The sequence below is a fragment of the Taudactylus pleione genome, unplaced genomic scaffold (assembly GCF_031769625.1).
Source record: "Taudactylus pleione unplaced genomic scaffold, aTauple2 ptg000016l, whole genome shotgun sequence".
NCBI classification, from domain to species: Eukaryota; Metazoa; Chordata; class Amphibia; order Anura; family Myobatrachidae; genus Taudactylus; species Taudactylus pleione.
This window is the reverse complement of record NW_028284418.1, coordinates 40,240,461-40,267,552: the sequence shown is the minus strand read 5'-3', so window position 1 is coordinate 40,267,552 and position 27,092 is coordinate 40,240,461. Positions and strand designations below refer to the sequence as shown.

At 44.5% G+C, this 27,092-nt stretch overlaps 1 protein-coding gene across 1 annotated transcript in view; it reads left to right on the top strand.

Annotated features, from left to right (window-relative positions):
- SPOCK2 (SPARC (osteonectin), cwcv and kazal like domains proteoglycan 2) overlaps nucleotides 1-27,092 on the top strand; it is a 126,725-nt gene that overhangs the window by 59,576 nt on the left and 40,057 nt on the right. The window lies entirely within an intron of this gene.

Genomic DNA, 27,092 nt, shown 5'->3' with positions numbered 1-27,092 from the left:
ACCATACAGTTCTTTTATGATTCAATCATTTTCCTTGAATATCAATATTTGGACATATGTTTCTGATGACCTTTGTAAGCAAACTCTAGAAGAATTAAACTCATAGTCACCACCTGCCCTCATGTCCCTAGCAAGCCCGCGGTCTTGGTTTTGCACTCCATCATCTGCTCTCTCTTATCATCCCACCCTTCTTGACTACTGCATGCTCTGTGCCATTTCCCTCGCCCATCCATTCCCACCTCAATACATCTGTAGTGCCGCAGCAGCACTAATCTTCTTCTCTTGCCACTCCACATCTTCTGCACCACTGAAAATCCCTATACTATCTCCCCGTGTCCTCCAAAATTCTATTCAGATTAGTCCCCCTAACAACACAGCTCTTTCATACACCACCAATCTCATCTCAAAATATTCTATTGCACTCTTTGAACTTCCTCTAACCTATGCCTCTCAGACTCTTGCCCTATAAAGTAGCTACTTCCCTAGCGCAGATTTAATAGCTAAAAGCACCACATTTCCAATATCATATCTGCAATTAGAGAAGGAAGTTTTATCAAAATAAAATAGAGAAAATTTCTCAGCATCCTCCTGGCACTGGGAATTGTTGGCACCAAAACTTATAGTAAAGGTTTCAATGTTAAAATTTACATGCAAGTTACAATGGTTGGCTTAAGCAAAGAAAAGTCCTCAAAAGCATTAGATAGCAAGACCTTGGAATGAGAATGTATTTGAGTTAAATTTATGATGTTTTCATCAGTTGAGTAAAAATTATAAATTGATAAAATGTTTCTTAGGATCCACCTCCAGTTGCTAAGTAATGATTAAACATTGTCACAACAACAGTGCTTCCAGCTTAATATATAGATGACGTTTCCATAGAAATCATAAACCCTAAAGCATGTGTTGGCAATTGCCCTAAGCATTGCCATTGGCTCTACCACTACAGCTGCCATGCTCACCGTAGACAATCCTCTCTACCTTGGTACTCTACTCTCACTCGTTTCCTCCAAAAGTACTCTCGCTCTGCTGAGCACCTGTGGAGGAAATTGGACTTTCTTGTAGACTTCCACCATTTCAAATTCATACTATCCTACTTTAAGATCCTCATCTCTTCCCAGTCCTTCAACCTTGCTACCTTTTTGTCACTTTCAGTTCCCTTCTTGTCCTCCTCCTCCCTCACTTTTCCACCCACTTTACTCCATAACACCATCCGCCATTACATCTTTTCCCTTAAGGCTGTACGTCCCCTTCCTCCACCATCATGTCTTGTCCTTCTTCTGTTTTGTCTACGTGTTGATGTTCGTGCCCTTCTCTCCTCCTCTCTACCCTTTACTTGCCTCCTTGGCACCATGACTTCATTTACTCCCTCCCGATGGCTGATTCCACATTGGCCACCTGATCAACCCATCCCTTGTCTCTGGCACCTTTCTCTAATCCTTCAAATATACCCTTGTCTCTGCAAATCTTAATATACACTCCTGTGACCCTTTTCACACTCAAACTACTGCCCCATCTCTCTTCTATATATTCCCCCAATCTTCTTGAGCAACCAACCACCTCCATGGGCAATTTTTCATCTCAACCTCATTGTAGCATTTGAAATAGTTGACAACACCTTCCTCCTTCTCTGAGCTCTTCCCTCCATCAGATCTGAGATCATCTCTCCCTTGGCTTGTAACCTACTTATCCAACCACTCCTTCTCTACACCTAAATCTACCTCACCTCCTCTTTTCCTACCTATTGGTGTCTCTAAGGACCTTGGACCCCTACTGTTCTCTCTTTACACCTCTTCCCTCAGTGACCTTTTCACCTCCTTTTGAGACTGATTCAGAGATGGATGCAATATCGATGTTGGATGCATTGGAGTAATTTTTTGCCACTGCACATGCATCAAAGCCACACTGTGCACGCATGGTGATGCATTAGCGATGGCGATCACAGAGGGCATTTATTCGCAAAGTGAGTGACAAGTTATCAATCTGTAGGGGAAGGTAACAGGGGTGGTTAGAAAAGCACAGGCATGTTGGGACCACTTTCTGGCTGTGCTCTAGTTAGCTTCTGCAAATTAGATTGCAGCTGGAGAGGCCCCGGCATCTTATGAGAGCCGCTTTGTCTGAGACAGCATAGACTTACTAAGAGCTTCGTTGTCCGACCAATGTTTCCGTTATTCCCGCTTTTGTTCATGTCAGATGCCAGAAGTGGGCATCTCAGTGCACAGTGCATTTTTTGCAAGTCTGCCTTGTACTGAATTGCCGTTAAGGGATTTGCATCCGTCTCTGATCAGGCCTTTGCCAACAGTACCACCTATATGCCGACGATACCCAAATTTACTTCTGTTCCTCTGATCTTTTCCCTTTTATTGTCTCCCACATAACATGCTGTTGGCCATTACCTACTGGATGTCAAAACACTTCCTGAAATCTCGGTGTTACCCTAGACTATTCCCTTTTCTTTTCCATCCATATTTGATCCTTCTCCCAAGCCTTACATCTCTGCATTGTTTACAAGATCAGGCCCTTTCTCACCCTGGAAGCATCTGCAATTCTGATTCATAGCTTCATCATCTCTCACCTAGACTATTGTTATCTACACTGAAGTGCCAAAGTCATTGGATAGATGCCTAGAATTGCATAGGACCCCCATTAGCGGAATCGGTCTGATTTACCGCCGGACGCATGTATCCCGGCACCAGCAACCCGGTACCAGCAACCCGGCAGCAGTGGAAATCCCGATCGTCCTCAGGTAAGTATTAGCTAACCTAATTCTACCCCCTAACCCTCCCTTAGGGGTGCATAACCCTAACCTCCCCCCTAGTACCTAACCCTAATCCCCCCTTTAAGTGCCTAACCCTAACCTCCCCTTCCCCTAGCCTAAACCTAACATCCTGGGGGGGTGCCTAACCCTAAGTCCCCCCCGGGAACCCTAAACCTAACCCTCCCCCCCGTGGCTATCCATGCTCGGCGCCCGGCATCCCTTCGATCGGGATGCCGGGCGTCGGGCTCCCGGCGTATGTCTAATGACAGGCATCGGCATATCGATGTCTGTCTTTAGCCCCTTGCCGGGATATGACAGTCGGGAAGCCGGCTGCCGGGATTAGGTCCGCCGGCTTCCCAACTGCATACCCCTTTAGCTCAGTGAAGTGCAGCAACTCAATGTGGCATCAATCCCACAAGTGAAAGGAAGACCTCTGGAAAGATGTTGACCCATTGCCATGTGGATAGCTTCCCACAGCTCCCTGATATTTGTAGGCACAGGATCTTGGGTGCAAATGGATCTCTCCACCACATCCCATAACTGCTTGATTGGGTTCATGTCAGGCGACATGAAGTCCATGAGGGGCTGCAAATGGTCATCAAGCGATGCAATGTAGTGGTTACCGGTCAATAACATGTTCAGGTGGACCCACGGACCAAACTCATGCCACGTGAACACGTCTCACACCATTATGGAACTACCACAAGCCTCCATGATGGCTTGTTGACAGTTATGGTCCATGGCCTCATCATGGGATCTGTGCCACACCCGAACCCTACCATCAGCCTGAAACAACTGGCGCTGTGACTTATTGGACCAAGCCACATGTTTCCAGTCCCCCAGGGTCCAATTAACGATATTATGAGCCCAGGTGAGGTGCTGTGTCTGATGCCGTAGTGTTAACAGGGACACTTTGGGGGGTCTTCTGCTCCCATGTCACGTGGAAGCAACACTGACCTGCTGGATATGCGCTGGGTGGATTCAGTATGATTTACCGCCGGCTGCATGGCTGGCAGTTCAAATCCCGACAGCGGCTACCCGGCAGGGGTGAAAATCCCGATCGTCCAAGGTAAGCATTTGCTAACCCTATTCTACCCCCTAACCCTAACCCTCCCTTAGGGGTGCCTAACCCTAACCTCCCCCCCAAGTGCCTAACCCTAATTCCCCCTCTAAGTGCCTAAACCTAACCCCCCCTTCCCCTAGCCTAACCCTAACCTCCCGGGGGGTGCCTAACCCTAAGTCTCCCCTGGGAGCCCTAAACCTAACCCTCTCCCCCTGCGGCTGTCCGCGCCCGGGCCTTTGATCGGTAAGCCAGTTGTCGGGCTCCCGCCGTAGGTCTAATGACAGGCGTCGGGATTTCGATGCCTGTCATTAGACCCCTGCCGGGATTAGACAGTCGGGTAGCCGGCAGTCGGGATTACGTCCGTCGGCTTCCCGACTGCTTCTCGCTCTGGGTACCAACTGCATTAAATGTGGATGTGATTTGAGCCAGAGTCGCTTGTCTGTTACCACGGACAATTCTGGCCAGACGCCGCTGATCATGATCATTAAGCACCAATGGTTGACCACTGCACTATCCACGGTGGGCGGTAATGCCTTCCATGATGTATTCCCGGTACACAAATGACACCGTAGATGAAGGAATGTTAAATGTCTGCACAACCTTGGAAATGGAATGTCCCATCCATTTGGCACACACTATCATGCCTTGTTCGAATGCCAATAATTCATGCCGCCTTGCCATGAGTGGCCTAGCTAGTGTTCACTCTGTCTCACGAGATGTCAGATTACAACTGAGGCAGGTCTGGGCATTTCCAAGACATCACAGTATATAGATACCACCTACCATTACCATACTGCTATCCCATGACTTTTGGCACTTCAGTGTACTGTTCCCTGGTATTCCGAACTCCTGACACACCCCTCTTCAGCCTATCCTGAACAAAGCTGCCCACCTCATTTTTCTTTATCGTCACTCTCCCTCTACTCCACCCCCTCTGCCAGACACTCCACTGATTCTCTCTTTCATACTGAATTAAATTCAAACTTCTCTTGCTCACCTATTGTACAAACCCCTCAACCACACCCCTCCTCAGTACATCTCCAGCATCACCCCCTCCCGCCCACTCCACTCTGACCAACTCCTATAGTTCTCCCTGATCACCACTTTCCATTCTCCAGGATTATTTCTGGGCTTCTCCCAACCTCTAGAATGCCCTTTCACACTCAGGGGTATATTTACTAAAGTGTGGGTTTTTAGAAGTGGAGATAGCAACCAATCAGATTCTAGCTATTATCTTCTATAAGGTGCTAGATAAATTTTAAGTAGAATCTGATTGGTTGCTATGGGCAAAATCTTCACTTCTATAAACTCGCACTTTAGTCAATATACCCCTCAGACTTTCATACAGCCTTCCAACTATCAAACATGAAACTCAAACTATTTTTTTTGTCATTCAAGCCTACCACCCCTTCTACTAGTTCTACGGCCTCTGTCCTTACCTACTCTGTCCTCTTCTCCCTTTTGTGTCCAACCATTTCTCCTCTAGATTGTAAGCTTTTGTGAGCATTACCTGTTCCCCTTTGTTTTATCAACATAATGATGTTATCTGCACATTGCAATTATGTATTTATGTGAAGTTATGGAATAATCAGAATGAGTTTGTACATATGCTATTTGTTTGTTCTATACCCTGTGTACAGTACTATAGAACCCTTCTGGTAAAAAATCAACCACTAACAATTCCAACATGTCTCAGACAACATCTTTTGCAAATTCTTGGAAGATGAATGGGTCATTACAAAGTCCAAATAGCATGACCAAATATATCTAATGACCATCTATGGCGTTGAAGCTCATGTACCATTTATTATACTAAAGAATGCAAAGTCATTGATTTGATGAAATATTGTAGTTACAAAATCTGAGGCACATGGCAACGTTTTTATGGTGATTGTATTAAATACCTTAGAAATCGCTACTTAGGGCCTGATACAGAGGTGGACACTAATGTATGTGTGGATGCGATTTCTTTTGGAATCGTAGCTGTGGTAATATGCAAATGCTAATTTCAGCCTTCCCATTCTGTAATTGCAAGTGCCGGAGATTGCATTCCCTGAGCACCCACTTTCAATGCCCGTGCAAATTCACCGGTGTACTCAAACATTCCACCATCGGCACATCATCATGACCAATTACACTTATGACGCCTTATGACAAAGTGTCTCCTTATAAACTTTCTCTAAACATGGCCTCTGTAGCTGCGGCTCTGCGTTTGGGAACACAGACACATTCACTGACACATCCATGAGACGGCCTTTTTCTGAGATCACTTCAGGCCACCTCCCAGATACTTCCTGGGAATGCACATGGCTTTCCGTTGCCAGCTTAAATTAGTGCGATCACATACGCAATAGAGATCTCAGCGTACACTAAGTGGTACGCATACGCCGTAGGGGTTTCTTGAAATTGGCAAATAATCCCTCAACTGCGCAAATAGCCATTGGTGGCTTTACGATCGATGGTCGATGGTTTCTGATCATTGCCAGAAAACTATCAATTGTTGAGACATTGATGGTTGACTATTGCGCATGCGCAGAACTAAATATCAAGCCGCCTCCTCCAAAAAATAACAACACAACATTTGCCATAGACCATCGATGGTTGCAAAACCATTGATTGTTTGATGGCCATCCCTAGTTAAGAGGCAGTAAATAGGGAAGCGGTATGAAATACCGCCGGCCGCATGGCCGGGAGTTTGAATCCCGGCAGTGCCAGGCAGACAAATGAAGAGATCGCGGCAGCCCGACAGCGCTGGAAATCCCGATCGTCCGTAGATGAGTACTTACTAACCTAACCTAACCGCCTAACCCTCTTTAGGGGTGCCTAACCCTGACCTCCCCCCCAGTGGCAAACGCAGGATTTCTAGAGGGGGGTTTCCAAATGCTTGATTTTAGAGTGAGTGTAGCCAGTTCAGGAAGTGGGTAGAATTAGCACTTATCCAGCTTTAATATGCGTCATACAAAGTATATTGTGTGTCATGATTCCAGCATATAGAGGACCAGCAATCACAGAAGCCATTATATGCGGCAGTAGGCCATCCTGCCTGAGCTGAACGTATTTATTTTAGATGTAGGCACCATTCCAGAGTATTAGAGCAAGTCCGGGAGTCTGAGGGAGCAGCAGAAGAACCTAACACTGCCCTGGACATTTATATACATATTGGGCTCTATAGCAGCATATCCCTAACAGTGAATGTTTCCCAGATCTCCTACTTGGTGCACAGTTTATTTATTACTGACTGACGCGTGTTAAAAGATTCACAGGTGGTGCTAATTATTTAATTTGTGATACTGTGAAGGAAATGCAGCGCTAGTAAAATTCTATTACATTACTATTTCTATTGCAGTCATGGTGTGGGCTTGGGAGGGGGGTTTCCAGGCAGACGGAAACCCCCCCTGCGTTTGCCTATGCCCCCCTGTGCCTAAACCTAACCCCCCCTTCCCCGCTGCCTAAACCTAAGTCCCCCGGGGGGGTGCCTAACCCTAACCTCACCCCGGGTGTCCCTATCCCTAACCCTCCCTCCCCCTCGCCTAAGCCTAACCCTCTCCGGGGGGTGCCTACCCCTAAGTCCCCCCTGGGAGCCCCTAACCTAACCCTCCTCCCCCTTAGCTGTCCGCTCGCAGTGCCCGGCATCCCTTTGATTGGGATGCCGGGCGCCGGTCTCCCGGCGTCGGAAAAATGACAGGCGTCTAGATTTAGACGCCTGTCATTTAACCCTCGCCGGGATAAAGCAGTCGGGAAGCCGGCTGTCGGGCTTACGTCAGCCGGCTTCCCGTTTGCATCCCGTAAATAGATCAGATTCTTCTAAAAAAACAACCTGAATAACTTCTTTAAATAGTGAAATCTCTATTCCATGCCCAGTAGACCATTTCTTGTAACAACAAATAATATAAACATTGCACCTAGATAGATCAAAACCAATGCTGGGTACTTAGCACACACAATACATCAGGGATACGTAAAGACTGCATCAGAACAAGAATATTCCAACATCATTTTGAATTGGCCTGATTCAGTCATATACAAAGTGGCTGGTGCAAATGTGCGCAAATAGTGATGACGGCTTCTTTCACAAGTGGATATATGTATTTTAAAGCACGCACTACGGCCACTTTAAGTGCGACTCTGAATCAGCCTCCCTCTGCATGCAAAATTGCACCTTCTAGTTTCCAACTTACTCCTGACTTTACATACGTGGATAAAGAAAGAGGGGCATATTGCACATGTCCTATACTAACCCAGAGGGCTTTATTGAGAGAGATTTCTGCAGCAGCTCGACAACTATAATATAAAAGAACCTGTGTTTATAATACCAGGGAATTTATGCTGGTAACAAAATGTGTTTTATGAACATAAAACATACACAGTGAGACACAAAAGGTATGAGAAATGCAAAACTTATAGAGCTGTTGTTCATAACCTGACAAAAAATATAACGACAACAAAAAGACTTTACAATATTCTGTTTCATTTCCCAAATAAAATCCAACTTGTTCACATGAGTCCTTAGAGAGAGAGTAATATTTTATGGATGAAAAGGCTGACACTGTAACAGCTGTTCTGTGGCCAATCAATAACCTATCATGCTAGAAATGCTATGATCTCGCTGGTGTTTAAGTATGTTCCTACAGCAATATCAAGCTTGGGCAAGTGTTAAACCACTTTGTGGAATGTTATTGCAAGTATACAATAATATGAGAGTTCTAGATATCAGTGCTCTGGAGACTATTATTATAGTGTAAAAAAGATCCTGTTTAATTGTGACTGGAACATTGGGATCTAGACAGATACAACTAATAGTAAAACAAAACAATCACTGTTCTGTTATATTGGCCATGTACAAACTAATGTTAAATCAAGGTGCCTTTAAGTTTATCAGGACAGCTTTGTGGACCTGTACAGTATCTAAGCTGCCTTAACAGCATATACGACAATAGCATACTATGTATTAACAAGAAAATCACACCGATCTTGTTTATTGTCTATTAAATATGCCAATAAAGTGATTCTTTGGTTACAAAGACAGGGAAGGGAAAATGTAATCCCGTGCATAGCAGGGCCCAGTTCCTTTAGCTGAAAGCCCTGTTTGTCACTGCCGCATGTATTTAATGATGTCATCTCTAATCAAGCTACAAGTCTCCGCATAATTCTAAATAACAACTTCATTTTGCTATGCAAAATCATTAGCATTCAAAGATAAAATGAAGGAAGGCATTTCTTTATGGCAAACCTCCGTTTGTTAGCAGACATTTAGAAGAAAGAATACATCACTCACCCTCCTGCCTAAAACACATTAATTATGAGAGTGGTGCATACAATTTGCATAAACTACTCCAAAGGTTTCGGTGTAATCACTGTAGAATGTCTGGCTGCATCAGGGGCTGCATCAGGGGTTAAAGTGGGGCGGAACTGCTTTCCGTCAGTTCTATTTGGAACAAGTTCCGCCTCCTCCAGCCCCCCTTACCCGGCGCAGCAGGGAGTTGCCAGGCACCCACTGAGATCTTGTTACCAGCGTGCGTCTGGCTCCTTCCCTTCAGCGGCAGCCTGAGACTAGAGTTCACTCATTTGCTCTGGCTTCCGGCTCACGCAGTGGGCACTGTGGGAGAGACGTCATAATGTCTCTCCCATAGTTCTGAGAAGCAGACCGTTGGACAGCAGTGGGCGCAGCAGCGGAGTTTAAGGTAAGTATTGTGTGTACTGTTTCTTTTTGTATAAGGGGCATGACAAATGGGGGCATTACCACTGGGGGCACTGCTACTGGGGGAACTACTACTGAGGCCACTACAACAGTGGGCACTACTACTGGGGGCACTACTACAGGGCGCATTACTACTGGAGGCACTACTAATGGGGGCACTACTGATGGAGGCATTACCACTAGGGGTACTACTAATGAGGCACTACTCATTGCATAGGGGGCACTGCATGAGGGGCAGCTCTCCTGGGGGCACTGCATAAGGGGTAGCACTCCTGGGGGCACTGCATAAGTGGCACCATTGCTGTGTGCTCTGCATAAGGAGCACTCCCACTGTGGGCACTGCATAAAGAGGCACCTCTACTGGGGGCATTGCAAAAGGGGCACCACAACAGTGGGCATTGCATAAGGGGCACTACTGCTGTGGCCATTATGTGTAAGGGGCATTACTGCTATGGGCATTATATAAGTGGCACTACTACTGTGGGCATTATGTGTATTAGGGGCACTACTACTGTGGGCATTGTGTATAAGAGACACTAATGTGGGAATCGTGTAAAAAGGGCACTAGTGTGTGTCATAACATAAATAAGGGACACTACTATGTGGTGTGATGTGAATCAAGGGCACTATGTGCGTTGTAATGTGAATAAGATTGTGCTACTGCGTGGTGTAATTTGATTTGGGGGTACTATTGTGTGACCACGCCCCTTTTAGTGGCGTGCGCCGTCCCTTTATTTAAAAGCACAAACGATGGGGGGGGGGGGGGAAGTCTCTAGGACCACTTTAAGCACTGGGCTGCATGTATCTTGGCCTTAGTGTAGTTTGTTAGTTAGGGGCTGAACGTATGCCTGTTGGTGGAGTGTACATTTTGCACTGCGCATGCTCCAGAATTGAGTGCACACAAGTACAGACGATGCAGAGTCACACACATTTCCATTGAATGTACACTTACGACTGAGAGACGTAACTGGGATGTAATTAGGCATTCTCATGTAGGCGAAGTCAGGGCTGGAAACTTTCAGCCTGGGGGGGCAACACAAGCAAGTGGCCCTTGTGTTGTTAACCCCGACTAGAGGTTGCACATAATAGCCCTCAAAAAAAACAAAAACACATTGTCCCATACAGTGAAAACAAATTCAACGCAATGGCCCTCACAGGAAAAAAAATAAAACACAATCATTGCCCATGCCTCCCTAACTTGTGTTAATGCGCTGATTGGCACAACTTAAATACCCCAAATACCTTCATTAGGGCTAATCGGGGGCATCTATAGTGAACCCCAATGTTAGTGCATCTTTTGGGGGATTCAGGCAGATTTCCCCATTTCTGACAGCACTTTCCGCCTGTAACGACATCGTGGCTTGCTGTTTTCATGTCCTTTGGAATTGAATAGGGCGAATAGCGTGGGCACACCCAATAAGTTTCCATTTCCAAAACACGAGATGTAGGTGAAAAGTAGATTCCGCCGACGGCAGCGAAATTATCACTGCTAATTGAATATGGCCCTTGGTCTTTTTCCCCTCTTCACATTACGAGACACAGTAGTGCCCCTTATACACAATGCCCACAGTAATGCCCCTTATACAATTCCCCCAGAAGTGCCCCTTATTCAGTGACCCCAGTAGTGCCCCATTATACAGTACCCCAGTACTGCCCCTTATGATGTTCCCCCTGTAATCAATGCCTTTATTCAATGCCCCCAGTAGTAAGACACTCATAGTGGACAGATGCATTGCAAGAATATTTTTTTCATGCTCGCAGTATGGGAGCAAATTGGTATGTTGTGCATAAATGATAGAAATTGGCAACTATGTATAATGTTACATGTTACAGAGCAGATCTGCAGCTTGAGCTTGAAGGAAGGCAGAGTGACCCATTTATTGTCTTTACCCTACCTACACCACCATCAGACGCTCTGCAGCATGCTTGCAGCTGATCAACGCATCAGTCCCTCACCCCCTACTTAGGAACATACTGCCCATTATGCAGTGCCCCTGTAGTTGTGCCCATTATGCAGTTCACTCTGTAGTTGTGCCCATTATGCAATGCCCCCTGTATTTGAGCCCATTATGCAATGCCCTCTGTATTAGAGCCCCTTATGCAATGCCCCTGTAGTTGTGGCCATTATGCAATGCCCCCTGTATTTGAGCCCCTTATGCAGTGCCCCCAGTAGTGCCCTTTATGCAGTGCCCCTTATACAGTGCCCACAGTAGAGCCTCTTATACAGTCCCCCAGTAGTGCCCTTTATGCAGTGCCCCCAGTACTGCCTTTTATGCAGTGCCCTTTATACAGTGCCCCTTATGCAGTACCCCCATTAGTGCCCTTTATGAAGTCCCCCCAGTAGTGTGCTTTATGTAGTGCCCCTTATACAGTGCCCTTTATGCAGTGCCCCCAGTAGTGCCCCTTATACAGTACCCCAGTAATGCCCATTATGCTGTTCCCAGAGTAATGCCCCTTATGTTGTGCCCCCTCCCCTGTGCAGTACTTACCTCTCTTCACGCTGGTCAGCACTCCCGCGTAGAAGTCCTCTGACTGGATCGAATTAGAGGCGCAGGCTCTTCACATTGCGGGAGACGTCACCCGCGCACTGTATTACTGGGAACGCTGGCCTCTGAAACAATCAGGCTTCTTTAGTCTCTGATCACTTCAGAGACCAGTGTTCCCAGTTATTGCAGCAAGTTGGTCGAGATCTACCGGCAGGAGCTCCGCGAGCTACCGGTAGACTGCGATCGACGTATTGGCCGGCCCCATAACACTAAAATTATACCGGGCTGGGGGGCAGTTGACACCCTGCCCCCTGGCCCAGCCCGCCACTGGGCGAAGTTCATTTAGGGTGTGTCAATGAAACAGTGAGTTATGCAGAGTTAGACATAGGAGTAAATGCACCTGTTTCCATGCATGTTTTCTGCAAAAAGTATACGGTAGGTGTAAGTGCGCTCTGATGATGATGATTAGTAGTAAGACACTCATAGTGGACAGATGCATTGCAAGAATATTTTTTTCATGCTCGCAGTATGGGAGCAAATTGGTATGTTGTGCATAAATGATAGAAATTGGCAACTATGTATAATGTTACATGTTACAGAGCAGATCTGCAGCTTGAGCTTGAAGGAAGGCAGAGTGACCCATTTATTGTCTTTACCCTACCTACACCACCATCAGACGCTCTGCAGCACGCTTGCAGCTGATCAACGCATCAGTCCCTCACCCCCTACTTAGGAACATACTGCTCGGGTTCAGTGTTGACATTGGATGCGCAGAATGTAATGGGGGAGAAGGGTGAATAGAATATTATATTTTTAAACTTAATCGTGATACTCATTTTATTTAATGACCAAATCTCTCCTTTAAAAAACTGGTGTGCATTGCCAATTCCAGCATCTTGTTCAGTGTGCTGTCAGTTGAAAAAGGTTGAAAACGTTGGTTATAGAGCAAGTATATATTGGTTTTCAACACAAATTAAATAATAATGTACAAATAGCATTGATGTACATCCAGGGGTGAAGCTAGGCTTTCTGCCACCAGGGGCAAAGACACAGCTCATCACCCCCCCCCCCCCACACCACCACACCACCACCCACTACACTATCTCACCCAATAGAAAGCATTGCAGTGATTGCCATATAATGCAGTGAACATCAAAGATGCTGCCCTATAATACAGGGAGCATCAATAACTGCTTGTCACAAAACTTGGACTTAGTCACTCTTACCCTGTCCTGCGGTGCTTTACTAAGGTGAGTCATTCTGTCCCAGAGCACTGTCAAACCATTCCCTGAGGTTCATCTCCGCAGCCATGTTGTCTGTATTCAGGTGAGCACTAACATTCGTGTTGCTATGCTCACATGACTGCCTCCTCCTATCCCTGACAAGAGCACCCTATTTAAACCTGCACCTGAGACCAATACATCATCAGAACAATGTGGTTCTTTACCTCCCTGTGATCTCACTCACCAGTGTGTAAGTATTACCTTCAATCCACTGCTGAACCTGCGCTGCTGACTACTAGATTCCTGCAAGCCACTGTCTCTGAGTCTGCTTCATCTACTCTGCATCTATTGTGCTGTGTCCAGCTTCCAGTCCTCACCTTACTAACCTGTGTTCAAGCACCAGTCCCAATCCGGTTCTAGTCTGTGGTTACACTTCAGCTAGGTGCTGTTCTCACCTGTCCCATTCCGGTTCTGCGGCCCCACTCTGGCAAGCTGCTGTACTCACTGGACCCATTCTGGTTCAAGCCTGCGGTTCCACTCCGGCTGGCTGCTATCATCGTTCCCATTCTGGTTCAAGTCTCCGGTTCCACTCTGTCTACTCTAGTGCTGCCTCCGGTCCCATTCTGGTTCAAGTCTCCAGTGCCACTCCTGCTACTCTGCTGTTACCTCTGGTCCCATTTCTGATCAAGTCTCTGGTTCCACTCAGGCTACTCTGCTGTTACGTCTGGTCCCATTCCAGTTCAAGTCTCTGGTTCCACTCTGGCTACTCTGCTTTTACCTCCAGTCCTGTTCCGGATCGAGTCTCCATTTCCATCCCGGTTCCACATCTACAACCTCTGGTTCTTATTTGGTTCATCTACAGTCCAAGTCTGTGAGTTATTCTGTGAATCCAGCCTGCTTGTATTCTGAAGGGCATTACAAAAACTTTCTTCAAGTGCCAAGTCTTCAGCACACAGTGATGTCATCTACTAGCAAGTCCCTTGAGTACATCTCTCCTGATCATTGCAGGTTCAAGCGGACTTTGGGCCTGATTCAGAGCCGGACGCTCTGACCAGAGCGCTCGCTCTGAATCAGGACCCTCCCGGACGCTCTGAATCAGGACCCTCCCGGACGCTCTGACCAGAGCGCTCGCTCTGAATCAGGACCCAGCCTCCTCCTGGACGCTCGTATAGCTGTGGGTCACCACCCCAAAAAGATGGTCGCGATGGTCTTGACCATCGCGACCATCGGACTTGTGATGGAGACCCTGCGGTAGGGTCTCCCTGCCACAAGCCCTGGAGTGATTTTGGCTCACTCCCACTGACATCACTAGTGATGTCAGTGGGGCCGGCTTCAGACGGTAGGCGTTCCCATGGGAACACCTCCGTCTGGCAGGCACGCCCACCAAAGGGGGCGTGCTGTCAATCAACATCGACAGCACCTTTGGTGCGAGACCCGGAGCGACAGCTTGGCTGTCGCAGTCCGGGTCTCGCGCATGCGTACGACGGAGCTCCCTCCGTCGTGCGCATGCGCAGTGGGGAACATCGACCCACTTGCGAGCGTACTGCCGCTTGCGAGTGGGTCTGAATAACCCCCTTTAGCCTCAATGTGCTTCAGTTTACTTTCTGCTCTGCATTATATTGCTGATACTCTGCATTTCAGCTCCTGATTTACATTGGGACTTATTACTCACTATACCATCGGTACCATTATCAATGGTGGCTGTAGATCGATAGAGTGTTGGGGTTCTTGCTGACTGGGAGCCTTGCAGGTATCACTGGCCTCTATGAAGTAACCAGGCATTTACCACATGGGTCTCACCCATGAATAGACCTCTGATTCAACTATCACTATTCTGCAACAACCCATCAGCCCAGTCCACGGGTCCAAACTCTGATCTAAAAACCTTAAACGTGACACCACCATATAATGCAGAAAGCATCAGTGACCATCATATAATACATAGCATCAGTGATCACCATATAATACAGAGAATCCGTGATCACCATATTATACAGAGAGTATCAGTGATCACCATATAATTCGGAGAGCATCAGTGACATCCATATAATACAGAGGGGTACATTTACTAAAGTGAGAGTTTTTAGAAGTGGAGATGTTGCCCATAGCAATATTTCCACTTTAGTAAATATACCCCAGAGTGCCTCAGTGACCATCATATAATACAAAGAGCATCAATGAATTCCATACAATACAGAGAGCATCATTGGCCACCAAATGCATGTGGTGTATAGCACACAACCCCCAATCTGACCTTCAATAAGCTAATAGCATTTATGAATTTACATTTAATTAAAAGCCCCCCCTAAAAAAAAAGAACCCAATAATCTAATAGTATTCTAATTGAGTAAATAGACTTTCTCACCCCAAACCTGTCCAACATTCCATTAATAGCATTCCATTTAATAAATGGAACTATTCTCCCCACCACCATCCTGGATATTAAGACCATAGCATTTAATTTAATAAATAGACTTATACCAACACACACACTCCTGACATTAAATTAATAGCATAGCCATTTAACAGACAGCTATGCCCACCAACCACCAGCTTAAACATTACATTTCTAGCACTCCAATTTAATAAATTATTTCCCCAAATTTGACCCAGTTTCAAGTTATTAGCATTTGAATAATGTCCTCTTAATTTATTAACGCCAGTATTTAATAGAGACCTCATATTTCATTATTAGCTTCCACACCACATTAAATACCCCCATCTGCCCCCATTTTATTACCCCAATGAGCATTGGATCGACCAATGCCACCGGCAAAACCCACATAATAATAATAACTTTAAAAAAACACTTACCTGCTATCCAGTTGGGCAGATGGATTTGTTCAGTGATACTTTTTCTCAACCAGCTACTTTGGTCTTTGAAGTGGGTGAGGTGGAGAAAGAGGAGAGGAGATGAGAGCACCACTTATCAACTAAGATTGGTGAACATTGTAGTCTAAATATCCAGCTGTCTCTGTGCTGAGAAAAGGAAGGGGGTGTGTAAGGCTCAGGAATGGGAAGAGACAAGGAAGTAAAAGAGACATGGTCTATGTAATGGCTAATAGAATTAGGGGGCTGGTCTTGGGAAGGGCCCAGCCACCAGCACTGCTGTGGTGCATGTAAGGAAGAACAAACACTTGAATAGTGACAAAAATAACAGGTGCTGGATGGTCAATGCTTCCTGCAATCCGGTGCCCAGGTGCACCCAATCCCACCCAGGATTGTGGCTTATTGCTGGCACCCCCAACCCCTCTGTCACATGGGACACATGTTCAGCCTGCCCCCCTAGCTTCACCCCTGTCTACAATAACCCATAGCAACAAATCAGTCTTATATAGACAGGTGAATGAAAGCTAATATTTGATGGTTGCTATGGTTTACAACACATATATTTTACCTGCAAATCATTTATTAAAATGTCACTATATTAGCCTGTACAGAATTTGCAAATATTAATTTAATATAAAACATCAATTAGTACTTTGTACAAATATACTGTACATGCTGATATGATGTTGCAATTAAAACAATCACAACTTTGAATACATGGTAATAGCTGTGCAAACACCAACCATTTACACTTTATATTTAACAATAATTATTATTGTGTATTTCTGTATGTACTATCACCGTTCCAGTTGCTGTGTCCTGGTGTAAAAGAGTTATGATATTTCTGTTTAAATGCTTTGTAACCTCTTGCTGTTATCGCTGATCTAATATTATGCTGCTACATACATTTCTCGCAATTTTTCACTAGGTCATATTTTATTGAGCATCTGACATTTATTAAAAGTCATCTCTTCACTGAGGGACGTAAACTAACCCGAGTTTCATTAGCTGCCCAATCAAAAATGGCTTACGAGGTAGAACAGCGAGATACTGTAACTTGGGATAAAGACAAACATTTCCTAACATACTGACATTGTTTTCTTTTCCTGCATATGCCCTCTCCTACACACAGCATTTGTAGTGTCAGGCATTCTTCTCCTGCATGTGACCTCTCCTACACACAGCATTTGTAGTGTCAGGCATTCTTCTCCTGCATATGCCCTCTCCTACACACAGCATTTGTAGTGTCAGGCATTCTTCTCCTGCATGTGCACTCTCCTACACACAGAATTTGTAGTGTTAGGCATTCTTCTCCTGCATGTGCACTCTCCTACACACAGCATTTGTAGTGTCAGGCATTCTTCTCCTGCATGTGCACTCTCCTACACACAGCATTTGTAGTGTTAGGCATTCTTCTCCTGCATGTGCACTCTCCTACACACAGCATTTGTAGTGTCAGACATTCTTTTCCTGCATGTGCCCTCTCCTACACACAGCATTTGTAGTGTCAGGCATTCTTCTCCTGCATGTGCCCTCTCCTACACACAGCATTTGTAGTGTTAGGCATTCTTCTCCTGCATGTGCACTCTCCTACACACAGCATTTGTAGTGTCAGGCATTCTTTTCCTGCATGTGCCCTCTCCTACACACAGCATTTGTAGTGTCAGGCATTCTTCTCCTGCATGTGCACTCTCCTACACACAGAATTTGTAGTGTTAGGCATTCTTCTCCTGCATGTGCACTCTCCTACACACAGCATTTGTAGTGTCAGGCATTCTTCTCCTGCATGTGCACTCTCCTACACACAGCATTTGTAGTGTTAGGCATTCTTCTCCTGCATGTGCACTCTCCTACACACAGCATTTGTAGTGTCAGACATTCTTTTCCTGCATGTGCCCTCTCCTACACACAGCATTTGTAGTGTCAGGCATTCTTCTCCTGCATGTGCCCTCTCCTACACACAGCATTTGTAGTGTCAGACATTCTTTTCCTGCATGTGCACTCTCCTACACACAGCATTTGTAGTGTCAGGCATTTTTTCCTGCATGTGCCCTCTCCTACACACAGCATTTGTAATGTCAGACATTCTTTCCCTGCATGTGCCCTCCCCTACACACAGCATTTGTAGTGTCAGACATTCGTTCCCTGCATGTGCACTCTCCTACACACAGCATTTGTAGTGTCAGGCATTCTTTCCCTGCATGTGCCCTCTCCTACACACAGCATTTGTAATGTCAGACATTCATTCCCTGCATGTGCCCTCCCCTACACACAGCATTTGTAGTGTCAGACATTCTTTCCCTGCATGTGCACTCTCCTACATACAGCATTTGTAATGTCAGACATTCTTTTCCTGCATGTGCACTCTCCTACACAGCATTTGTAGTGTCAGGCATTCTTTCCCTGCATGTGCCCTCTCCTACACACAGCATTTGTAATGTCAGACATTCTTTCCCTGCATGTGCCCTCTCCTACACACAGCATTTGTAATGTCAGACATTCTTTCCCTGCAAATATTGCAATTCAGTTTACAATGGATAAGTGGATTTTGTGAGGTCAGAGGTTGGGATCTGTATGTAATACCGCCGGCCAAATCCCGACAGTGGAAGCCCGGCAGGGGTGAAGATCCCGAAGCTAAAACGGTAAGTAAAACTAACCATATTCTACCCCCTAACCCTCCTTTAGGGGTGCCTAACCCTAACCTCACACCCCTAGTGCCTAACCCCCCCTAAATGCCTAAACCTAACCCCTCCTTCTCCACAGCCTAAACCTAGGTCTCCCGGGGGGGTGCCTAACCCTAACTTCCCCCCAGGGGTGCCTAACCCTAACCCTCCCCTTCCCCTAGCCTAACCTAACCCTCCCGGGGGCTGCCTAACCGTAAGTCCCCCCCGGGAGCCCCTAACCTAACCCTCTCCCCCCCCGCGGCTGTCCGCGCCCGGCTTCCCTTCAGTCGGTATGCCGGGTGTCGGGCTCCCGGTGTAGGTCTAATGACAGGCGTAGGGATTTCGACACTTGTCATTAGTACCTTGCCGGGATTTGACAGTCCGGAATCCGGTGATTGGCATTCCGACCGTCAGCTTCCTGACTGCATCCCCATAGGTTGGATGGGTTTTGGGATATGGGGGATTTGTTATCTTAAAATGGGAGTCACATCTCACTAGTCAGCCTCTGTATTATTATTCAGGGTTCCCAACATTGTAATGAAGATGATCTTCTAACTGGCAAAAATTGCTGGATATATACTGTATAAGTAGAAGAACTAATTTATGCATAAACAGCTGATTATATAAAGTATTAAAAACAATGTGTATACGGCGCCAAAATACACAATGATTGATTTGTCAATATATCGGAGTAAATCAATCCTCTAAAGTAAGTTTGAGCAACGATTATATAAAGTAATTTGCATAAATACCTGCATTTAGCTTTGGACTAATTTAAGACTGATTTACTGTATTTGGAGTTTCATTATGGAGCATGATTTGATGTCCTTATAGAGAAAGGTGTCTGCTTATTGAGTTTTGTGTGTGTGTGTATATACTCGTATAGGGATGTGTGAGCAGTGCGTTAAGCAGGGTCCTGCCCCACAGCCCCTGTATCTAGCTAGCAGGGTACCTAAGCGGTACAACAGAAGGAGAAGACTCATTGGGGGAGATGTATCAAACCTTGGAAAGAGATAAAGTGGAAAATTTGCTCAATGCAACCAATCAGATTCTAATAGTAATTTCAAAGACTGTAGATAAATGACAGTTAGAAGCTGATTGGTTGCTTTGGGCAACTTCTCCACTTTATCACTCTCCAAAGCTTGATACTTCCCCCCATTATCTGTAGAGGAATACCCAGTCAGTGTGCCACCTGTTTGATCAACACTTCAGCCAGCGAGCCAGCGTTTGAGGTACTGTACACCAGGCTTGATCCAGGTCCCAGTTTAGAAATGACCATTCTGGCAAATCCCATTCTCTCATCTTGATTGATAACCAAGATATTCCACCCTTTTGGCTTTAAAAATACTTTAATACTGGTATACAGTATGGCACAGATAATCCCAACAGCATGGAGATGCTGGCACCGGCCTTTCTATCAGGGGAAAGTCCTGTGATGTGTTTGATGGTATTAGATAAACTGGTTGAATTTTGCATTTTAATGCAACACAAAAACAAAAATTTAGCTCTGGCTTCAGGTAACTCAATAAGGGGATCCAACAAAAGTGTGCTTACTGCAAATACTGGGGTGTCCATATCACGGCACTGGCAAGGAACTTATACACACACAGAGGCCTGAACCGTAAATATATCCAGGCAAGCAGAGAGAGGGAGGGTAACGTACAGAGAAGACTACTTGCAAATGAGTCTGGGTTTTGACAGAAGATCACTTCTCCTTATAGAGGCCTAAAATAGTTATACGAGTAATTGTAAGTGTGTACGGGATGCTGGTGCTCTGGATCCCGGCAGTCAGAATCCCGACACCGTCATCCCAACAGGGATAGAATACCAACACTTGTCAGTTAGTATTCTAACCCTCCCCCTCTCCCTACCCTGACCCTCCCTCCCTTCCTGGTGTCTGGCCCTAACATTCCCCCCTGTGCCTAAACCTAACCTCCCCCTTACCGCACCCTAAACCTAGCCCTCTCCCCTTAGTGCCTAACCTTAACCCTCCCACCAACCTCCCTACTTACTGTACCTTCGGGATTCCTGTGGTCGGGATGCCTGCGCTGGGATTTTGAGCGCTGGAATCCCCACAGTTGGGATATTGACCACATCCCGTGTGTACATATAATAAATTACTTTGGGCCCCATTTATAAATGAACGAAAATACCAGCGGCAATTTTAGTATCACTGTGACACAAACAAAAATGCCACTAGTATTTATTAATACTTACCCCTCCGGCGAGGTCTGAGAAATCCTCGTCCTCTATGTTAGGAAGTTGGATTACAAGAAAGTGGGTGAGGGGGTTTCTATAAACCCAGACCAGTTGAGATGTCAAGTTGTACTGAAATGCATGGTAAGAATAGAAGTGGGCAATGAAGCAATGAGAATCTACTGCTGCAGTCACTGAAAGGAAGTGCTATACTGTATGACAGGAAATACTCTATTCTACTTACTGTATGTGCCACGTGTATATGTAGAGGAAGTGCTATACTGTTTGACAGGAAGTACTCTATTCTACTTACTGTATGTGTGATGTGTATATGTAAAGGAAGTGCTATACTGTATGACAGGAAGTACTCTATTCTTCTTATTGTATGTGCCATGTGTATATGTAAAGGAAGTGCTATACTGTATGACAGGAAGTACTCTTCTACTTACTGTATGTGCCATGTGTATATGTAAAGGAAGTACTATACTATATGACAGGAAGTACTCTATTCTACTTACTGTATGTGCCACGTGTATATGTAAAGGAAGTGCTGTACTGTATGACAGGAAGTACTCTATTCTACTTACTGTATGTGCCACGTGTATATGTAAAGGAAGTGCTGTACTGTATGACAGGAAGTACTCTATTCTACTTACTGTATGTGCCATGTGTATATGTAGAGGAAGTGCTATACTGTATGACAGGAAGTACTCTATTCTACTTACTGTATGTGCCATGTGTATATGTAGAGGAAGTGCTATACTGTATGACAGGAAGTACTATATTCTACTTACTGTATGTTGATGTGTATATGTAGAGGAAGTGCTATACTGTATGACAGGAAGTACTCTATTCTACTAACTGTATGTGCAATGTGTATACAGTATGTAAAGGAAGTGCTATACTGTATGACAGGAAATACTCTATTCTACTTACTGTATGTGCCACGTGTATATGTACGGGAAGTGCTGTACTGTATGACAGGAAGTACTCTATTCTACTTACTGTATGTTGATGTGTATATGTAGAGGAAGTGCTATACTGTATGACAGGAAGTACTCTATTCTACTAACTGTATGTGCCATGTGTATATGTAGAGGAAGTGCTATACTGTATGACAGGAAGTACTCTATTCTACTTACTGTATGTGCAATGTGTATACAGTATGTAAAGGAAGTGCTATACTGTATGACAGGAAGTACTCTATTCTACTTACTGTATGTGCAATGTGTATACAGTATGTAAAGGAAGTGCTATACTGTATGACAGGAAGTACTCTATTCTACTTACTGTATGTGCAATGTGTATACAGTATGTAAAGGAAGTGCTATACTGTATGACAGGAAGTACTCTATTCTACTTACTGTATGTGCAATGTGTATACAGTATGTAAAGGAAGTGCTATACTGTATGACAGGAAGTACTCTATTCTACTTACTGTATGTGCCATGTGTATATGTAGAGGAAGTGCCATACTGTATGACAGGAAGTACTCTATTCTACTTACTGTATGTGCAATGTGTATATGTAAAGGAAGCTTTGGGGCAGATCACCATATATACCATATATAAATATATCACTGTAGTTTAGCAGAGAAGAAACCTAGTGGTACTGTACAGTAGATCAGCACAATTATATGAGCCCATTATAATATGTCTCACTAATTATCTGTATCCTTGATGCCTATATGACAATAAATGACCCAGGTATATCTCTTAAGATAACAGTGTTAAGATTTACTCAGTAAAGTTCTAGCCCAGTACTTTTCAGATAATGCTACTGAAACATTGATGTCACAGGTTTTTGGAAGTGTCTCTAAGAGCTGTATATTTAATTATATTACAGAGGCAGTAAGTCGTTATGATTGTGAATGTATGGTACAACTTCTAATAGAATGATTTAAGCCATGCAGCAGTCTCTGGGCCTGATTCAGACCCGCTCGCGAGCGCTGAGCGCTCGCAAGCGGGTCGATGGTGCCCTAGTGCGCATGCGCACGACGGAGGGAGCTCCGTTGTGCGCATGCGCGAGACCCAGATAGCGACAGCCAAGCTGTCGCTCCGGGTCTCGCACCAAAGGGGGCGTGCTGTCGATGTTGAGTGACAGCACGCCCCCTTTGGTGGGCGTGCCGGGGGCGTGGCTGCCAGACGGAGGCGTTCCCATGGGAACGCCTACCGTCTCCGGCCCCACTGACATCACTAGTGATGTCAGTGGGAGTGATTTTGGCTCTGATAGAGCCAAAATCACTCCAGGGCTTGCGGTCACCGAGACCGCAGGGTCTCGTCGCAAGCCCGATGGTCTTGACCATCGCGACCATCATCATGGACGCTCGCATAAGCTGTGGCTGGTAACCCACAGCTATGCGAGCGTCCAGGAGGACGCTCCAAAAAAAAAACCGCCCTGATTCAGAGCGGGCGCTCGTTCAGAGCGTCCGGCTCTGAATCAGGCCCTCTATGTATTCTCCATCTGATTTGCAGAAATGGTGATCTCTCTATGTTGATTCCTCCTTTTCTGTGGTGATATGAATGATATGAATGGTCCTTCTGTGCATGCACATGATGCACAGAATACAGAAATAGATTATACTAATGTAATACATTGGTATAGTGTCATAAATGTGTGTATTATATAAGAGAGTCATAAATATAATATGAATAGATGTGAAACTGTTTTGATAGAACAGGAATAAAATACTCAGAGCTGCAGTACAGAGTTAAATATAGAAATCCATAATCCCCATGTGTAGATACGTGGTGGGACATATGGCAAGATACCATAGTCACAGTCTTCCAATGACTCCTAATTATGATCACCGTCTGCTGGTTAAGTGGGTAAATCATCATGAAATAGATTCTGGCCCTCAGGATGAGATACTTCTCTTGGATGCTTTGAAGCCTTGTCTGTAGAAAAAGTGGCCAAATCTTAATAGGATAATAATCACTGGCTCCTTATGTTAAGGGACTCAGAATAGGACACCAAAAACCCACAGTAGTTTCATTGTTGGATTCATACAGGCACTTTATAAAATGCTTATTACTAAGTACTTTCACTTCAGCAGGCTATAATGAAATATAGATATGAACCACCCACAACCTTTGTAGCAACAGAAATCTGCTGTGCATTGTAAAAGAAGTGTGATGTATTATCACCATAGCTTAATCTACAGAGACTTTCCTAAATGCAAGTCAAGGGCACTCTGAGTCTATTTAAATGGCTGGAAGCCATTGATTACCCAATGACAATTTAGCCAGTTACTCCACAGAAGACCGTGCACTGCATTAACTACTGTATCTAACAGATGACTATTGCAACGATGGAACCACATTGTCTGGAAAAAAAACCTTTTTATTTGTCTTATAGCAACATATAATTCTATGTGTTTGCTACCTCAATTGTTTTTATATGTGTTTATGCATATGATTTCTCATTAACAGATCATTTTTAGTAGATATAACTGTCCTTTTCCAAACTATTAATGCACTGGTTGCTCCTTTATAATATTTGTAAATGATCATATAAAGGTGCATTTGATAGACAAAAGAAGCCCAGCACCTGAGTAGCAGTAGAGACCAGAAGGTCACCTTCTTGCAGCAGTATCGGGAAAAAGGGGAGATATGACAACCACGCAAAAAACTAAGCTCAAAATATATACAGTGCTAGTCTGCAGGAAGAAGGTGCAGGTAGGACCGATGCAATAATAAAAAAGCAATTAATATAACAGCTATAGGGTCTGATACAGATACGGACAGTAATGCAATCGCAACTGCATTCTCTCTTGGATCGCAGTTGCTAAAATATGCTAATGAATTCCAAATCATAGCCAAGTATAGGGTCGCCCACTGCTGTCTTCTCATATCTGTACAACGACGTGCAACAGTATAAACTTCGGTAACAGCCATGCTGCATATATGGCAAGTCTGACCATCCGCAAACACTGCAGCTCTCCTGACACGCCGAGAGCTCTCATGCTGCACAAGAGAACGCAATGACTAATTTATAAACGCCCCCAAAAAGTGGTTTAAATGGTCAGACATGCCTGTGTTCTAACCATCCCCCCGTTACCACCCCCAAACGCTGACGACCTGTCACTCACTTTGTGAATGGTTCTATAAAATCGCTGTGTGCATTAGCAAACAATCGATTGTTCAGTGTAAATATGGGCAGTGTATCCATCTCTGATCAGACACATAGTGTATAAAACATACTCAATAAGTTGCAATATATATAATGCACACATAAAAAACATGAATAAAAAAATATTAAAACTAAGGATAAACATTGACTGAGAGTATATCAATCAATTATGACTAGATGTACTGTATATAGTCTTGTAGCATGAACCTACTGTAATTAAGGTGAGAGGTAATTAGGAAATTCCTGCAGGTAACATAAATCCCATATAATTGTCTTTCGACCAGACTGCCAAGATAGATTGTCGGAAAACACCCCGATGGCTATCCTCATAGGGATATAAATATTATCTGCCTTATTGTAGATGTAATAGAACAGTATCCACACATCCATATAAGCAAAGTCTGTCCAACAGTAGGAGCAGTTTAAGCAGTGTTCAGTTTCGGTTTTACTTGATACAGGAATGTAAAGAAGCATACACACTATTGTAGATCTGCAGCAGCATTGGACTGGTGTGCATGCAAAGATTGTGCCAACAGTCTGAGCAGGAGTTGGATCCCCTGAGGACTGGGCAAGTGTTTACCCAGCTTAAAGTGCATTTGATGCCACAATCTTCTTACAACAAATACTCATCTGTTTTCAATGATTAGAAGCTCCGATTAACTACATGTTGACTCAATGGGGTATATTTACTAAAGTGAGAGTTTTTAATAATGGAGATGTTGCCCATAGCAACCATTCAGGTTCTACTTAACATTTAACTAGCACCTTCTAGAAGATAATAGCTAGAATCTGATTGGTTGCTATGGGCAACATCTCCACTTCTAAAAACTCTCACTTTAGTTATTACACCCCAATGTTTCCAATTTCAATATTCACTACATATTGACAGGCAGGAATTGTCCGAGTTGAAAGGCTCTGTACTATGATTAATATGTTCAGGGTGGGATTCACAACGGTTCCTAGTTCATCTAGAACTTAGGTAACCACCTAAGGCGCTAAAACACTGCATGAGTGACATAGTGTAACTCTTTTGGGGGAGTATATACTAAGCAGTGTTAGGAGACAAAGTGAAAGGAGATAAGGTGCCAGCCAATCAGCTTCCAACTGTCATTTTCAAACACAGCCTGTGACATGGCAGTTAGGAGCTGATTGGCTGGTACCTTATCTCATTTCACTTTGTCTGCTAACACTGCTTAATAAATAGACCACTTATAGGGGTATTCAATATGAAACGTAAACTTCGCCGTCTATGCGGGTCGAAGTTTTCGCTGCACATCGGAGCTTTTGCCGGCGAAAAAGAATCGGGCGCGCCCCCGATTATACCCGTATTCAATATGAAATCGTCGATAACGGCACCCGGCGAATGCGCAATCAGCGAAAACTTTGCTGATTTTTGGGGAAATTACCCTAACACCCCCAAAAAGATGGTCTGACATGGGGATCACTGTGGATACCCCCGATTAGCCCTGCTGATGGTTTTTGGGGTCTTTAAACTGGCTCAATAGCTGCTATTTTGGGGATTTGGGAAGGTGGTGAAGAATAGTATTTAGAAGGTTTTTTTGCAGAAAATAAGTACAGGTTGAGTCTCCCATATCCAAAATGCTTGGGACCAAGGGTATTTTGGATATCGGAATATTCCACATTTTGGAATAATTGCATACCATTTTGAAATGTCTTAGGAATAGGGCCCAAATCTAAACACAGAATGCATTTATGGTTCATATACACCTTATATACACATCCTGAAGGTTATTTTATACAATATTTTCAATAATTTTGTGGCTCAAACAAAGTTTGTGTAGATACATGAAATTCATTTATATGTCATATACACCTTATACACACAGCCTATAGGTAATTTTATACTTTATTTTTAATAATTTTGTGCCTTAAACAAAGTTTGTGTACATTGAACCATCCAAAATCAAAGGTTTCACTATTTCAGTCATGCTAAAAATATTCCGTATTTCCGAATATTCCGTATTTCGGAATATTTGGATATGGGAGACTCAACCTGTAGTCCCAGCAAATTTTGGGTACTTGAAAAT